The sequence below is a fragment of the Cricetulus griseus genome, chromosome 2, assembly GCF_003668045.3.
Source record: "Cricetulus griseus strain 17A/GY chromosome 2, alternate assembly CriGri-PICRH-1.0, whole genome shotgun sequence".
Classification (NCBI taxonomy): Eukaryota; Metazoa; Chordata; class Mammalia; order Rodentia; family Cricetidae; genus Cricetulus; species Cricetulus griseus.
Window position 1 is genome coordinate 98,732,696 of NC_048595.1, and position 15,602 is coordinate 98,748,297.

Genomic DNA, 15,602 nt, shown 5'->3' on the forward strand with positions numbered 1-15,602 from the left:
TCTGACAGGTGTGAGGTGGTATCTCAGAGTTGTTTTGAGTTGCATTTCTCTGATGGCCAATGATTTTGAGCACTTTCTTAAGTGTCTTTCAGCCATTTCAGATTCTTCTATTGAGAATTCTCTATTTAGTTCTGCACCCCACTTTTTAATTTCATTGTTTGGTGTTTTGGTGGCTAGCTTCTGGAGCTTCTTATATATTTTGGAAATCAGCCCTCTGTCAGATGTGGGATCGGTGAAGATCTTTTCCCATTCTGTGGATGGTCATTTTGTCTTACTGACTGTGTCCTTTGCCTTGCAGAAGCTTCTCAGTTTCAGGAGGTCCCATTTATTAATTGCAGACCTGGTCTGTGCTATTGGTCTGTGCTATTGGCGTAATGTTCAGAAGCAGTCTCCTGTGCCAATTTGTTCAAGGGTAATTCCCACTTTCTCTTCTAGAAGATTCAGTGTGGCTGGATTTATGGTGAGATCTTTCATCCATTTGCACTTAAGTTTTGTGCATGGTGACAGGTATGGATCTATCTGCAATCTTCTGCATGTCTGAATCCAATTGTACCAGCACCATTTGTTGAAGATGCTATCTTTTTTCCATTGTATAGATTTAGCACCTTTGTCAAAAATAAGGTGTTTGTAGGTGCGTGGGTTAATATCAGGGTTTTCAATTCGATTCCATTGGTCTATCTGTCTATTTTTGTGCCAATACCAAGCTGTTTTCAGAACTATGGCTCTATAGTAGAGCTTGAAGTTGGGGATGGTGATGCCTCCAGAAGATCCTTTATTGTAAAGAGTTGTTTTGGCTATCCTGGGTTTTTTTTTCCATATAAAGTTGAGTATTGTTCTTTCAATGTCTGTGAAAAACTGTGTTGGGATTTTGATGGGGATTGCGTTGAATCTGTAGATTGCTTTTGGCAGGATTGCCATTTTTACTATGTTAATTCTACCTATCCAAGAAAAGGAGATCTTTTCATTTTCTGGTATCTTCTTTAATTTCTTTCTTTAAAGTCTCAAAGTTCTTATTGTACAGGTCTTTCATTTTTTTGGTTAGTGTTACCCCCAAGATATTTTATGTTGTTTGTGGATTGTGAAAGGTGATGTTTCCCTGATTTCTTTCTCATTGGATTTATCATCTGTATATAGTAGGGCTACTGATTTTTTTTAGTTAATTTTGTATCCTGCTACCTTGCTGAATGAAGGTGTTTATCAGCTGTAGGAGTTCCCTGGTTGACTTTTTCAGGTCACTAATGTAGACTATCATGTCATCTGCATAGTGAAAGTTTGACTTCTTCCTTTCCAATTTGTATCCCTTTGATCCCATTTTCTTGTTTTATTGCTCTAGTTAGAACTTCAAGTACAATATTGAAGAGATATGGAGAGAGTGGACAGCCTTGTCTTGTTCCTGATTTTAGAGGAAACGCTTTGAGTGCATGTTCATACAACAAGGACATATGTTCAACCATGTTCATAGCAGTATTGTTTGTAATAGCCAGAACCTAGAAGCAACCTAGATGCTCCTCAACTGAAGAATGGATAGAGAAAATGTGGTACATTTATACAATGGAGTACTACTCAGCAGAAAAAAGCAATGGAATCTTGAAATTCACAGGCAAATGGATGGAACTAGAAGAAACCATCCTGAGTGAGGTAACCTAGTCACAAAAAGACAAACATGGTATGTACTCACTCATATATGAATTTTAGACATAGAGCAAAGGATTACCAGCCTATAATCTTCTTCACCAAAGAAACTAGGAAACATGAAGGACTCTGAGGGATAAATGGACCCCAGGAACGGGAAGTTGAATGAACTCCTGAGCTAATTGGGAGCATGAGGGTAGGGGAGAGGGAGCTGCCACAATAAGAGCAGGAGAAGAGGAATAGAGGAGAGGAAATGGAGGAGCAGAAATATTGAGTTGGGGAAGAATAGAGGAGAGAGAGCAGGATGAAAGATACCATATTAGAAGGAGCCATTATAGGTCTGAGGAGAGATCTGCAACTAGGGAGATCTCCAGAGACCTACAAAGATGACAATCTGACAATCCAGGCAATGGTGGAGAGGATAACCTAAAAGCCCTTCCCCTAAAATGAAAATGAGATTGATGGCTACTCTTTATGCCATCCTAGAGCCCTCATCCAGTGGCTGATGGAAGCAGAGACAGACATCCACAGATACACACTGAGCTGAAATCGGGAATTTAGTTGAAGAGAGGGAGGAATGAAGACCGAAGGGGTCTGTACCCGATTGGAGAAACCCACAGGAACAGTTGGCCTGAACAAGGGAGGCACATCGATCCCAGATGCTGTCTAGGAGGCCAGTACCAGACTGATCCAGACCCCTGAACATGGATGTCAATAAGGAGGCCTTTGCACTCCAGGGAGCCTCTGGTAGTGGATTAGTATTTTTCCCTGGTTTAAGAAGGGACTTTGAGAGCCCATCCCACGTGAAGGGTTACACTCTGGCCCTGGACACATGGGGAAGGGCCCAGGCCCAGCACAGGAAGATTTGGTGGCCTTTCCAGAGCCCCCATTGAGGGCCCTACCCTGCCTGGGGAGGGGTGAGTGGATGGGGTAGGGGGGGTAGGTTAGGGGTGGGAGAGGAGGGATGGGGGTGAGGGGAGGGAGAGGGAGAAGGGACTTACATGTGAAACAAGCTTGTTCCCTAACTTGAACTAATAAAAAAATAAAATAAAAAAAATGAGGATCTAGATTTAATAGTTGTAGAGGCAGTTCCCATTGAGCTTTCAGATTCTTTTCAGAATTACATTTATTCAGTGTGTGTGTGTGTGTGTGTGTGTGTGTGTGTGTGTGTGTGTGTGTGTGTGTGTGTTGTATACCTGTGGTTACATATGTGACATTGCAAAGGTGTGGAGATCAGAGGACAACTCTCAGGAATTGGTTCCTTCCCTCTACCATGTGAGTCCCAGGGATTGAATACAGGTTATTAGTCTTGGGGGCAAGCACCTCTACCTCCTGAGACATCTTGCTGGTCCAGAGCTCCCAAATTCTAAGGTTCTTCAATGTATGCATCCAGTGCTAATAAATCTCTTGCTAGCTTAGTTAACCTGCTTCCTCAGACTACTTACACTCAAGATCCATTTGGGCTCCTCCTCACTTATTCTGCTGTTTGTAAGCTGCTTTGTCTTATTTGAAAACACCAAGGTAAATTCAAGTGTTAAATGTAAAAGCTCCATTTAAAACTCCATAATTGGAGCCAGATGTTTCTCTTAATGCCATCAGATTTTCCTATCTATCCTTGATTCAAAGAATATTGCAGTGTTTCCTCTCAGGGGTACTCAGACAGAAACATGTTACCATGGTCAGAGAGAGAAAGAGGAATTGAGGTTTTGAGTCGTGCTGTATGACCGCTTTCATCATCCCACCTGTGAACTTGGCTGCATTCCACCCCTCAACCTACTGATCTATAGGAGGAGTCCATAGCAGTGACTCCCCCAAGGCTGGTATTCTGTCTTCTTAGTCTCTGAATGTACACATGTAGTTTCCCTGGAAACTGGCCCTGGTGGAGAGCTGGTGTTGGACTGTAAAGAGACCAGTAAAAACACCAGTTTCAGCACCACTCTGTTCCCACCTACCATCCTCCTCTGACCTCTGATTTCAGGTCTGTTAACTAACTTTTTTAAGTTGTAGTAAAAGACACATAACGTGAATTTTTTTAAAAGTGCATTTACATTATTGTGTAATCGTCCACTACACTTCATCTCCAGAACTTTTCATCCAAACTAAAATTCTGTACCCACTAAACAATAAAGCCTCGTTTTCCTGATCACCAGTGCCTTGTAGTATCCCCCTATTATTTTAATCTACCTATCTTAGTATCTCATACATATGTAATTATTTAACGTGTGGCCATCTGTGTGTGGCTTATTTCACTCTGCATATTATCAAGATTCATCTACAATATAGCAGGTATTAGAATTAGAAAGGGACTCTTCTTGAGACAGCAGAGCCTTTAAATTCCCTTTCTGTGCTGAAATCCTCCACCTTTGGAGGAAGACATGTCTTCTTTGCTTAATTACGAGTGAGAGTAGTTCTCAGGATGCATTTCGTGAAATTCCCGAATAATCAATGTTATGTCATGAGTTCAAGGCTACATAGTGAGTTCATGGCCATCTGGGTAACTTGGTGAAAAACAACCTCAAAATAAAAAGTAAAAATAGAACCATGGGTGGAGGCTGGGAAGACAGGTCAGTCAGTAAAGCACTTGCCATGTAAGCATGATGGCTTGAGTTAGACACCAGCTTTGCACAACAAAGCTGTTCATAGTGGCTTGCACTATCAGAGTTAGAGTTAGAGAGGAGGAGACAGGAGAACCTCTGGGGCTCACTGACCAGTCAGCCTAGCCTACTGAGTGAGCTCTAGGCCAGTAAGAATCTTTGTCTCAACAGAACAAGGTAGACAGCAATCTAGAGGAAATGACAACTGAAGTTGACCTCTGGCCTTCATGTGCACATACATACAAACACACATGTATGTGCGCACACACACACAGCACAGAGACAGGGATGGAGAGAGAGAGAGAGAGAGAGAGAGAGAGAGAGAGAGAGAGAGAGAGAGAGGATATGGAGTCTGTGGTAGAGCATTTACCTGACATGAATGAGGTCATGAGTGTTTTTTTTTCTTTCTATTACTGTAATAAAACACTGACCAAACTAACTTGTGGGTAGAAAATGGCTTATTTGTCTTACATGTCCCAGGTCAAAGTCTGTCACTGAGGAAATCCAAGGCAGAAAATGAAGCAAGGCAGGAGCCTGGAGCAGAGGACGTGAAGGAATGCTGTTTACTGGCTAGCTACCTTGGCTGATTCAGCTTGCTTTCTTCTACAACCCAGGACCACCCATCCAAGAGTGGCACCACCCACATTTGGCTAACCTTCCTACATCTATCACTGATCAAGAACCCCCCCATAAAGATTGCTCAGTGGTTAGAGCACTGACTGCTCTTCCAGAGGACCCGGATTCAATTCCTAGCACCTACCTGGCAGCTCACAACTGTCTAATTCCAGTTCCATGGCAAAACACCAATGCACATAAAATAAAAATAAATAAATTTTTAAAAAGAACGCCCCTCACAGACTTGCCTATAGGCCAAACTAACAGAGGCATTCCTCCGCTGAGATTTCCTTTTCCCACATATGGCTATGACTGTATTGAGTTGACAAAATCTAACCAGTACACTAAGCTGGTTAGTACAAGTTTATCTAGAAATAGTCCTAAGTAGATGTTATGAGGCCCCTGTGATAATATGGAGAAAGTGATACTTTAGAACTAGAAATAGAATTGTGAAAACTATGCGCCGTTTTACTCATTATGGCTACTCTCTGAAGCTATATATTTGGGTAAGTACTAGCAAAGAACAGGAAAACTGAGCTACTTTGGTTTGTTCAGCAAAGAATCATGTGTGAAGTTTACACTTAGATTTCTGTTGATGTTATGAACATTCAAACAAAAGGAGCTGGAAGGATGATTCAGTGGTTAAGAACACTAGCTGCTCTTCAGGAGGACTGGGGTTCAATTCCCAGCACCTACACTGTGGCTCACAACAATCTATCTGCAGCAGTTATAGGGGATCCTGCTCAAGCACCAGACAGGCATGTGGTGCATAGCCATATATCCAGGCAAAACACTGAGACACATATCCAGGCTAAGCACACTAAGTTAACTATATTATTGTGAAAGTATATCTTGTAATCTACTCATAAAAATAAATAAATAAAATTCAAATGATATATGAAAGAAAAATTAAACATGAAACTTTATCTTTAGAAAACTAAACAAAGGTGAATAGTGTATACACACACACACACACACACACACACACACACGCACACGCACACGCACACACACACACACACACAAATACACGTACACATGCACGCGCACACACACAGCTTGGATTGGGGATTTTAAAACAGTTTTATGCATTAAGTTTTCTTTACACAGACGTTCTTTTATTCTGATTTGACACTGTCCCCCTTCTCTCCTTTTCTTTCCTTGTTCCTTCCCTCTCCTCTCCCTCTTTCAAGACATCTCTCCCTTAAGGAATTCACATACCCAGCGATCTCTCAAGGCAGGAGCACATGAATAGCTGACATTATGTAATGCTTTCACATTTGGCAATCCCAAGGCACTACCCCACCCCTGATGCAGAATAAGTTGTCAGAGCATGAAATTGGTATTTTTACATATTCTTAATGTACAGATGTCAGTCTGAAAACCATTCACTAGTAATATGATTGCATTCTTTTGTCTCATTTCCTGTCTATGCCAAGATCTGTTCTTGTGATTTCTTTTCTTTGGGGAGTTTCAAAGAGGGAAGACAAAACTTTAATGATCTAGTTTGGGATTCTGCCAAAAGCTAAAAGTAAACTTTTAAGTCTCCCACCACATTTAGCAATGGCGCTTCTGGTGCAGGTGCAAAGATGTAACAGAAGGACCAGGTGCAAGCTAAAAATGCAGTGGGTGACAAACTTGATGGGGTCAGATGCCTCAGTGTGTTCCAAACCAAATATGATTTGCAGTGTATATGTTTGTTGCTCTGGTTTAATGACATATGTGATTCTTCTATGTTGGAAGAGAAATAGCATATCTAGAAACAATAACATCATAGAAAATAGCAAGGTGAGAAGGGGAAGGTTGTGGGATACCAAGCAACACTCTGCTATGCAGCCATGTCCCTATAGGCTTCCTTTGTAGGTGGGCATCTGGCCTCTGTTTGAACATGACCACTGGTGGGTGTCTTAGTAAACCACAAAACGGGTGTATTTCATCCTTGTATTGTTGGGAAATACTGCTCGGGATCCTTCCCTCCTTCCAATAACAGTACCACTTTCCCCCATGGAGCTTCTGCTTCTTTGTCCACAGCAGGACTGCAAGAGCGCTCAGCCTCCTTGCCCACAGAGATGGTTAGAAAAGCAGTCCCTGAAAAAGCCTTTCACTTCCTAGTGACCTCTCTGGGCTCAGCCTGGTCCTTGCCCTGGACTACACTAGCTCCTCCCACTCTTTGTGACCCTTCCCTCCTGCAGCTGGGATCCAGACCATTATGTCTGCCTCCTTGTCTTTCCCTCCTGTTGCTCTCTCCAGCTCTCTCCAGAATGCTTTGCTGACTTCATTCTTAATTCTCCCCTTTGAGGAGAGATGTTGACCACCCAGGAACTGGCTGGAAGCATTTTGACCCTGTCTGACATGGAGGACCTTTCTTTGGTAGCTTCCTTTTAGAGGTCTCAAGACCCTAACTCATCTAACCTAATCAACACTCCCTCACAGGCATGGCCAGGAGCTTTTATTCTAGGTGATTCTACATCTTCTAAAGTTGGCAATCAATAGTCTACATCCTTAGTGGGTATTGTTATTCCCATTTATCAGATAGAGAAACTGAGACTTGCAGAAGTTAAACAACTTACACCAAGTCATACAGTCAGTAAGAGGTAAAGCCAAGACTTTCAGAAATCTGGAGCAGCTGCCCTCTCCCTGTTCTCTTCTTCATGACTGTCTAGATATTTAAAAACCAAGCAGAGAGTGCACCTCCTTCCTGCAGAAAAAGCCTGGGTGTATATTTCTTGATGTCAAAATACAAGAGATTCCATGTAGAGTGAATGGGCTGTTCAAGTGGACATGAGTACCATTAGATTTCTTCAGAGAATGACTTTTAAAGGGGAAGGTGTGAACTCATTTACAAAGTGTAAATCTCAAATCATTGGCCCGTGTTACTTTGGATTTTATCTACAGAGTACATCCACCTCTGGACATTTTTAGGAACCTCAGCCAATGAGTTAAGTCCAGAGGAGGAAAAGGTTTTCTCGGGCTTCATAAGGTAGCAGCTGAGCCAAGAACATACCCAGGGCCTTTGACCTCTGACTGGGAGCTCTATTGTTTGGGTAGAAAGGGAAGGGGCTGAGTTCTGGGCAAAGTCAACCAATCAGCCAAAAATCAGTTTCAGACACTGGTGTAACACCTCACCTCTCTTATACAAATCCAGCCACCTTTGTCTCTTCTCTCTGTGAAGACCGTTAGATATCCCAGCTCAGACCCTTCAACATGCTGATGGAGACAGTGAGACCAGAGAGAGGATGGAGTTTTCAAACACCTGCAGCTATTTTTCTGGGCTAACCACTCTATATTCAGTAAGATTTCAGCCTAGATAAAGGGGAGAGGCAAGAAACCAAGCTAATGAACCAGTTCAGAAGTACCGTGAGTGCTGTGAAAACATGGGCTGGTAGGTCAAGGTAACTTTGGTAGGGAAAACCTATTCCAGGAACCATCAAGGAAGTTCTAGCCAAGAAGATGAAGTTTCCCCGGAGACCCGAGGGGGATAGGGAACTAGGTATAAGTATTTTTTAAAAGCCAGGGACAGCTAGGTACAATGTGCATACCTGTATTCTCAGCACTTGAGGCTAAGGCAGTAAGATCATGAGTCTGGGCCACAAAGAGAGCCTCTGCCTTAAAATAAATAAACAGCCAGAAGAAAGAATGTCCTAAGTAGAAGGAATAACATGAGATGAATTTCTTAGACAATGAATCTTAACACTTATTTAACCCTGTGTGCCTAAACAAGTCACATCTTCTTGTGGTACATGCTGTCACCAGAAACCCTGTGGACGTCCATGATCTCATGGTGCCGCTGGATGCTGTGGGCAAAGAAGCAGTGGTATCCATGACTGCAGACTCATAAATGAGAATGAAAGGCATTGAAGGCTTCTGTGGCAAACCCCCTCCAAAAGCAGAGAGAGAGAGAGAGAGAGAGAGAGAGAGAGAGAGAGAGAGAGAGCTTAAAAACTGTGATAAAGACACAGAAGTGTAGCTCTTCACTGTTGGTGGCTTCTGGTGGGGTGTGGGTGAGGAAGCACTCAGTGTTCTTTAAGGGGCTGGCCACTGGGAGCTTGACCATGCTCCAGTGAGTATATGGGAAACACAAATTGGACTCGGTGTATTTTTCTTTTGGGAGGGGGATGAGGGTAGGAAGGTGGACTTGGGAGGAATGAAAAGCAAGTGTGATTGGGGTGCATTGTATGAGATTCCCTAATAATTAATAAAAGTATTATGTTGGGGGAAAATAAAGAGCATCCCTGTGGTGGTCCCTGGGGGGCCTACCTCAAAGCACTCTGTCTCCTCCATGTGGCAGAGCCTATGCTAGTCAGTGGTGATAAGTAAGTAGTGGTCCCTATGTTAGAGGGGCTCACAGTCTGTTGTGGTTGGATGGGCATGATTTAGAGAAGACTTCTGGGAGAAACAACATGAGCAGAGTCCTTGAGGAAGAGTGATTTGAACAAAAGGAATAGCAATCTCAAAGCTACATTAATTCAAGGGAGCATGACTCAGTTGGTTAGATGCAAAGCTTATCCATATGCCTACAAAACTCAAATGTGGATGTGGATATAAAGAGATGTGGAGGAAAACGTTACTCTACCCTCATTGCCAGGCAACTGTAATGTCATCCATGGATAGGACACAAGCCTGGCAATCAGAAGATGCCAACCTGAGCTCTGCCACTGATTCAATAGGTGACCTTGGGCACGCCCCTTCTGCTCTCTGGACTTGAGTTTGACCCTCTGTAAAATGACGAGGGAGGATTATGATGATGTCTTAGGGGCTCTCTTCCAGCTCTATCGCTCTGATTCTAAATCCCCTTATAACAAACTCAAGGAGAGCAGCTTTGCTCTTGCAAATGGAGTGTAAAGTTAATCCTGCCTGTGCTGAGGCTAACTAATGTGTGCGTGTGGTTTATCCTACTTCATTAAACCCTGACTCCCCACAGAGCCGTGCACAAGGCAGGTAATACCGAAGTGTTGCTGAACTGGTCTCCTAATGGAAAAAGATTTCCCCTCACTTTTTCTCTGGTTTATCAACATGAAGCCTGTAATGTTCATTTTCCACACTGTTACCTGGTCATAGGTACAGATTCAGACCCAAGCAGAGGTCTGGCAAGCTGGGCTTCCATACTTTATTTATGAGTGTACCCTGCTCCGCCCTGAACTATGCTGCAAACTATGCTATCATTTTACCGATGAAGGAACTGAAGCGTGGGCAGCTGAGGTTATTTGCTAGCAGAGGCACAGCCTGTATACTGTATGGAGTGTAAGCAGAGCTACTGGGGGCGGGGCAGGGGTTGATAGGGTACACCAAGGCAATTTTTTCCCTCAGTCATCTTGAAGACTGAGTTTGCACTGCCTCCGTTTTTTCTTCTTTTGTTGTGATGTATGACACATTCCGAGAAACAAATACTGGGCGTGTGTATAGTTAAATGAATAACTAGATGCCACACTGGCAATGCCTTCTCTAGAAATAGAATGAAGCGTGAGAAAGAAGTCAGACACAGAATGCTTCTATATGATCCTACTGCTGACCTTCTGAAGATGGTAACTGGGAAGGATCTGTAACTGATGGACCCACCCTGAGGATGGAGGCAGAAGAGATGCTCTGGACCTCAGGAAGGATGGGGAAGTTACTGATGATGAACACAGTCCACCTTTGTGACCAGGTTCTGTTCTCCAAAGTCAGCTAAAGGGTGCTTTCTACGCATCTGGATAGATCCAAAACTGTCCAAATTTAGACTCCAGAATATGAAATTATGGTGGTCTTGTGACATTCCATGTCCTAAAGCCAGAGTAAAGTGAGTTTTCCCATGGCTCCAGGTAGTCTGAGAGGTCAGACTCTAGGCTCCTACCTGCATAAACAGCTCTCTTCCTTGTCTAGATGTTTGGAATGGTATGATCCAAGATTAATTTTTAAAAAAGGATTTATTTTGATGTGTCTCTGTGTGGATGTGTACATATGCTCATGCCCTATTGGCCAGAAGGGACCATCTCTTGGAGCTGGAGTGTGCCTCTTGACTTGTGTGCTGCGAACTGAACTCTGGATCTCTACAAGAGTAGCAAGTGCTCTTAAGCACTGAGCCATGTCTTTAGCCCCAAATCATGTGCTTTAATAGCCACAAAATCAGAAGGAAAGAAGAGCTATAAAAGATCTTAATGGAGCCAGGCATGATACATGCATCTTTAATCCCAGCACTCGGGAGGCAGAGGCAGGCAGATCTGGGCCAGCCTGGTCAATAGAGTAAGTTCCAGGAAGCCAGGGCTACACAGAGAAACCCTGTCTTGAAAAACAAACAAACAAATGTAAGATCTTAATGGTGATCTGTCTGCAACACTGGACTCCAAACCTTGTTGGTTGTGGGTCACTTGATGAAGTTGTTTTTTAAAGCAGAGATTCCAAAGCCAGGTGTAGTGACATATTCCTTGTAGTAGTTTGAATGAAAATGGCCCATAGGCTCATAGGGACTCACACTATTAGGAAGTGTGGCCTTGTTAGAGTAGGTGTTGCCTTATTGGAGGAAGCCTGCCACTGGGGATAGGCTTTGAGGTCTCATATGTTCATGCTATGCCCAGTGTGGCACAGTCTCCTGCTGCCTACTGATCAAGATGTAGACATCTCAGCTCCTTCTCCAGCATCATGTCTGCCTGTATGCCACCATGCTTTCCTCCAATGATGATAATGGACTAAACCTCTGAACTGTGAGCCAGTCCCAATGAAATGTTTTCCTTTAAAAGAGTTGTTGGGTCATGGTGTCTCTTCACAACAATAGAACCCTAAGACATGCCTATAATCAATCTCAGCACTCCAGAATTAGGGACAAGAAGATCAGGAGTTCAGGCCAGCTTGGGATACAGGAGACCCTGTCTCAAAAGGACAAAAAGAAATCAACAAGCAAACAGATTACATGACTTGCCATGATAGTACATGTTTGTAGTCCTATTACTTTTTAGGCAGAGGCAGGAAGATCTTTAGCTTCAGGCCAGCCTGGGCTATCCAATGGGGCTGTCTCAAAAACAGAAAAAAGAAAGAAAGAAAAAAGTTCAGTGTAATGGCTCATGTCTGTGATCTCAGCACTATAGAAAGATGAGGCAACTGATGGAAAGTTCAAGGACAGCCTGGGCTATGTAGCAAAACTCTGTCTCAAAATGAACAACAACAATAACAATGACAATGATAAAGATTTTTTAAATGAAAGAAGCAGAGACCCAGAGATTAGTGTTTGTGGGCCAAAAATGAGTCCCAGATTAGGGGCTGGAAAAGGGCTATACGCTAAACTCTCCAGTTACCCAAGATAGAACTAAGCCAGGATGCATGGCTAAGAGCCTTTCTAACATATTAACAGTGTTTCCCCCCAATATTGTTTTTGTGGTGAGCGTGCTTCATTTTTTTGAAGCGGCTTAAAAGATTCTCAGCTACGCTGCGAGGCACTCAGATTTGTGCAGTGTTTACAATGCTTTTGTTGTTCATTAAACAAATTTACCCAGAATAACCCAACATGAAAGAAATCATCATGTTTACAGTGAGCTCCTGACAAAAAATACGTGTAGCAAAGACAGACAAACACACATAAACCTGCATTGCCGGGTGGGACATGATTTGCTGCCGAATCCAGTTTTTCTCATTAGAACTTGTTTTATTTAAATATGACTCAGTACCCCGTGTAAATGCAAGGTTGTTAATCTTATTACTATATGGAAAACAAATTAATTAGTATGCATGCAACTGGAGATGAGCTGTTAGTTTGGTGTTAGAAAGATTAGAAAAATACACTCATTGTTCCAAATGATATCTGATACACACGTCTGACTCCCCCTTTATGACTGGTGCCAATATATGGGCAACAGATACAGCTAATAAAACTCAGGCTTTGTGCTCAGCATCAAACGCTGGTGTTAGCCAGAGCTACACATGCTGCTATGTGCTAGCTTCCTTTGTTTTAAAACAAAGGTCAGCGTGCCAAAGAACTGCTTGCTGCCACTCATCAACCAGAAATTTACCTACAGCGATCACCTACCTCTTCAGGTCTCAATTTCTACCCAAGCCTGGCTGAGAATAGTCTCTTTCCTCTGCTTGGCCACCACAAGTGATATGCCTACCCTACCCAGCAGCTTATATTCTTTTTTTATTTCTTTTTATTATTTATTTATTTATTTTGTTTTTCAAGACAGCATTTCTCTGTGTAGCTTTGCAGACCAGGCTGGCCTAGAACTCACAGAGATCCACTTGTCTCTCTCTGCCTCCTGAGTTCTGGGATTAAAGGCCTGACCACCACCCAGCTTCTTTTTATTATTTTTAATTACATGTATGTGTGTGGATTTGTGTATGTGAGTGTCAGTGCCTTCAGAGGCTAGATGTGTAATATCTCCTGGTACTAGAGTTATAGGTGGTTGTGAACTGCCTGGTGTGGGTGCTGGGAACCAAGTACAAGTTCTCTGCAAGAGTAACAAGAGTTTTTTACTGCTGAGCCATTGCTGCCTGTCTTCTGCCTTCTTTTAGTTATAATGAATACCTCTCATTCTTCCAAGGGCCCAATCATTCTGTAACATGGAGACTATTTCCATTTGGAGAGTCAAGGCATAATCAGATTACCATACTGTAATGTTGTGTGTAGCATCACACACCTGCAATCCTGGCACTTGGGAAGTTGAGGCTAAATGATCTTGACTTTTGGGTCAATCTAAGGTATACAGCAAGGACTTATCTCAAAAAAGCATGCAAGCGAACAAACAAAAGAACAAACAAAAGAACTACCTTCTGCATTAATGTTGAGCAATTCTAAGACATATTGTCAGATACATATATATATATATATATATATATATATATATATATATAAAATCTTTGCACACGCATGCACACACACACACACACACACACACACACACACACACATGTATATATAATCTTTGTTCACACATAGCACACAGGCAATATTAAGGCAACATTAACCACGAGGGTAACCAAGGAGGGATGTTGGGCGATTGAGAGGCAGATAAGATAAGAATAGGTTGGTAAGAATAGGTTGTCTTTCTGGGTGGTGGTGGCACATGCCTTTAATCCCAGCATTCAGGAGGCATATCTCTTTGAGTTCCAGGCCAGTCTGGTGTACAGATGGAGTTCTAGGACAGCAAGGGCTACACAGATAAACCCTGCCTCAAAAAAACAAAACAAAACAAAAATTAGAAGACTAGATTGCCTTGCAGATTCCTGCCGCACCTTTTGAATTTGAGCTATGTGTATTTTCTAAGTTTAAAAACAAAACCTAGTGAGTATTATTTCTCAAGTTAAAACAATCAGAAACAAATACAATAAATGAAAGGATAAAAAGTCATTTGGGATATGGAACTTTGGAAATTCTATTAGCAAATAAAACTCTTGGTCACTTGTTTGCTCCATATACAAAATAAAACAGTGTGTCATGAAGCGTCGGTCCTCTTTCATCCTTCTGGCCTGAAAGTCAGGTCTTGCAATGATGTATCAAAGGTCTCTTCCAAAGGATGCATGGTAGAGAGAGCAGCAAAGACACCCATGGTGCACAGGGTACAGACAGATTTTTCCTGCTTCTCTAAAAATCCAGAGGTGAGAGGAGCAAGAGGACCTGGGGCCATAGCTCATCGGTAGAGCACATGCTTAGCCTGCACAAGGCCCTGGATTTGGTGACCAGCACTGACCCTGCAGAGAATCTTCCAGGAGGTTATAAGAAACCAATGGAGTCTCAGCACTTCCACCTGTTCACTGGCAGCCTCAAGCAAAATCCTGAGTTAAGGCTCAGTTTCCTCAGCTATAAATTGGGCATAATAATTACTCCCACACTTTCCCAAGTTCGTAGAGTAGACATTTATAACAGAAACAGAGCTAAGAGAAGACAGAACCCACAGCAGTTTTGTCAAGCTGTTTAAAATGAATTAAAATGGTTGCTTATCAAATTTTCTTTCATTTGTTAATAGATTTTTCTATGCTGTTGCAATGGCACATTTTAAGCCATGGTAACTGTCCATCCAGAGGCAAAATACATTCATAAAGACTCTCACAGAATGATTTTCACATATATATATATATATATATATATACAGGAACTCAGGCCCTTTGACCCAGAAAATCTAGATCTGGGGATATTAAGGAAATGACAAAATAGAAGAAAGCGATCTGTATGAAGACACACACTTGGGATTATCTGTGAAAGTGAAAAACTGGAGTACTTCTAAATATGCAGTTCACGAGGATGGCAGAGCCCCTTAAAAGGCTATTATTAAGCAGCTATTAAAATTATTATTAAAACATTTATTTTTAAATGATAATTATGAAAGCATGCAACATTATAGTGATAAAATGATGTACACTAATAAATCACCTCTGTAAATCCCATCTGCCACTAAAAAAAGATGAGTGATCCACACAGAACAGTTCATTTGTTAGGATGGCAGGATTATGGATAATTTTCATTACTTTAATTTCCTTCATTGTTCAAACGTTATAAACTAAATAAAAATCTGACAAAATGCACCATATGCAACAGATAGGTATATTCTGTTGTAGCCTTCATAAATCCCTCACTGGAGAAAAGGATTAGATGTGGCTTACCATCATGAATCCTAAAATAAGACCCACAGATTGCATTTCCTCTAGACCCTCCTACCCTCCCAAGAATAAATTAAAATATAAACAGGAGATTTTAAAATCCAGGATTAGTTCATTATTCTATTTCAGACACATAAAGAAAAGGGATATGTCCTTTCTCTCGTTTGGGTTAAGAGTATCCTCAGCCAAGTCTCATGGTCTGTT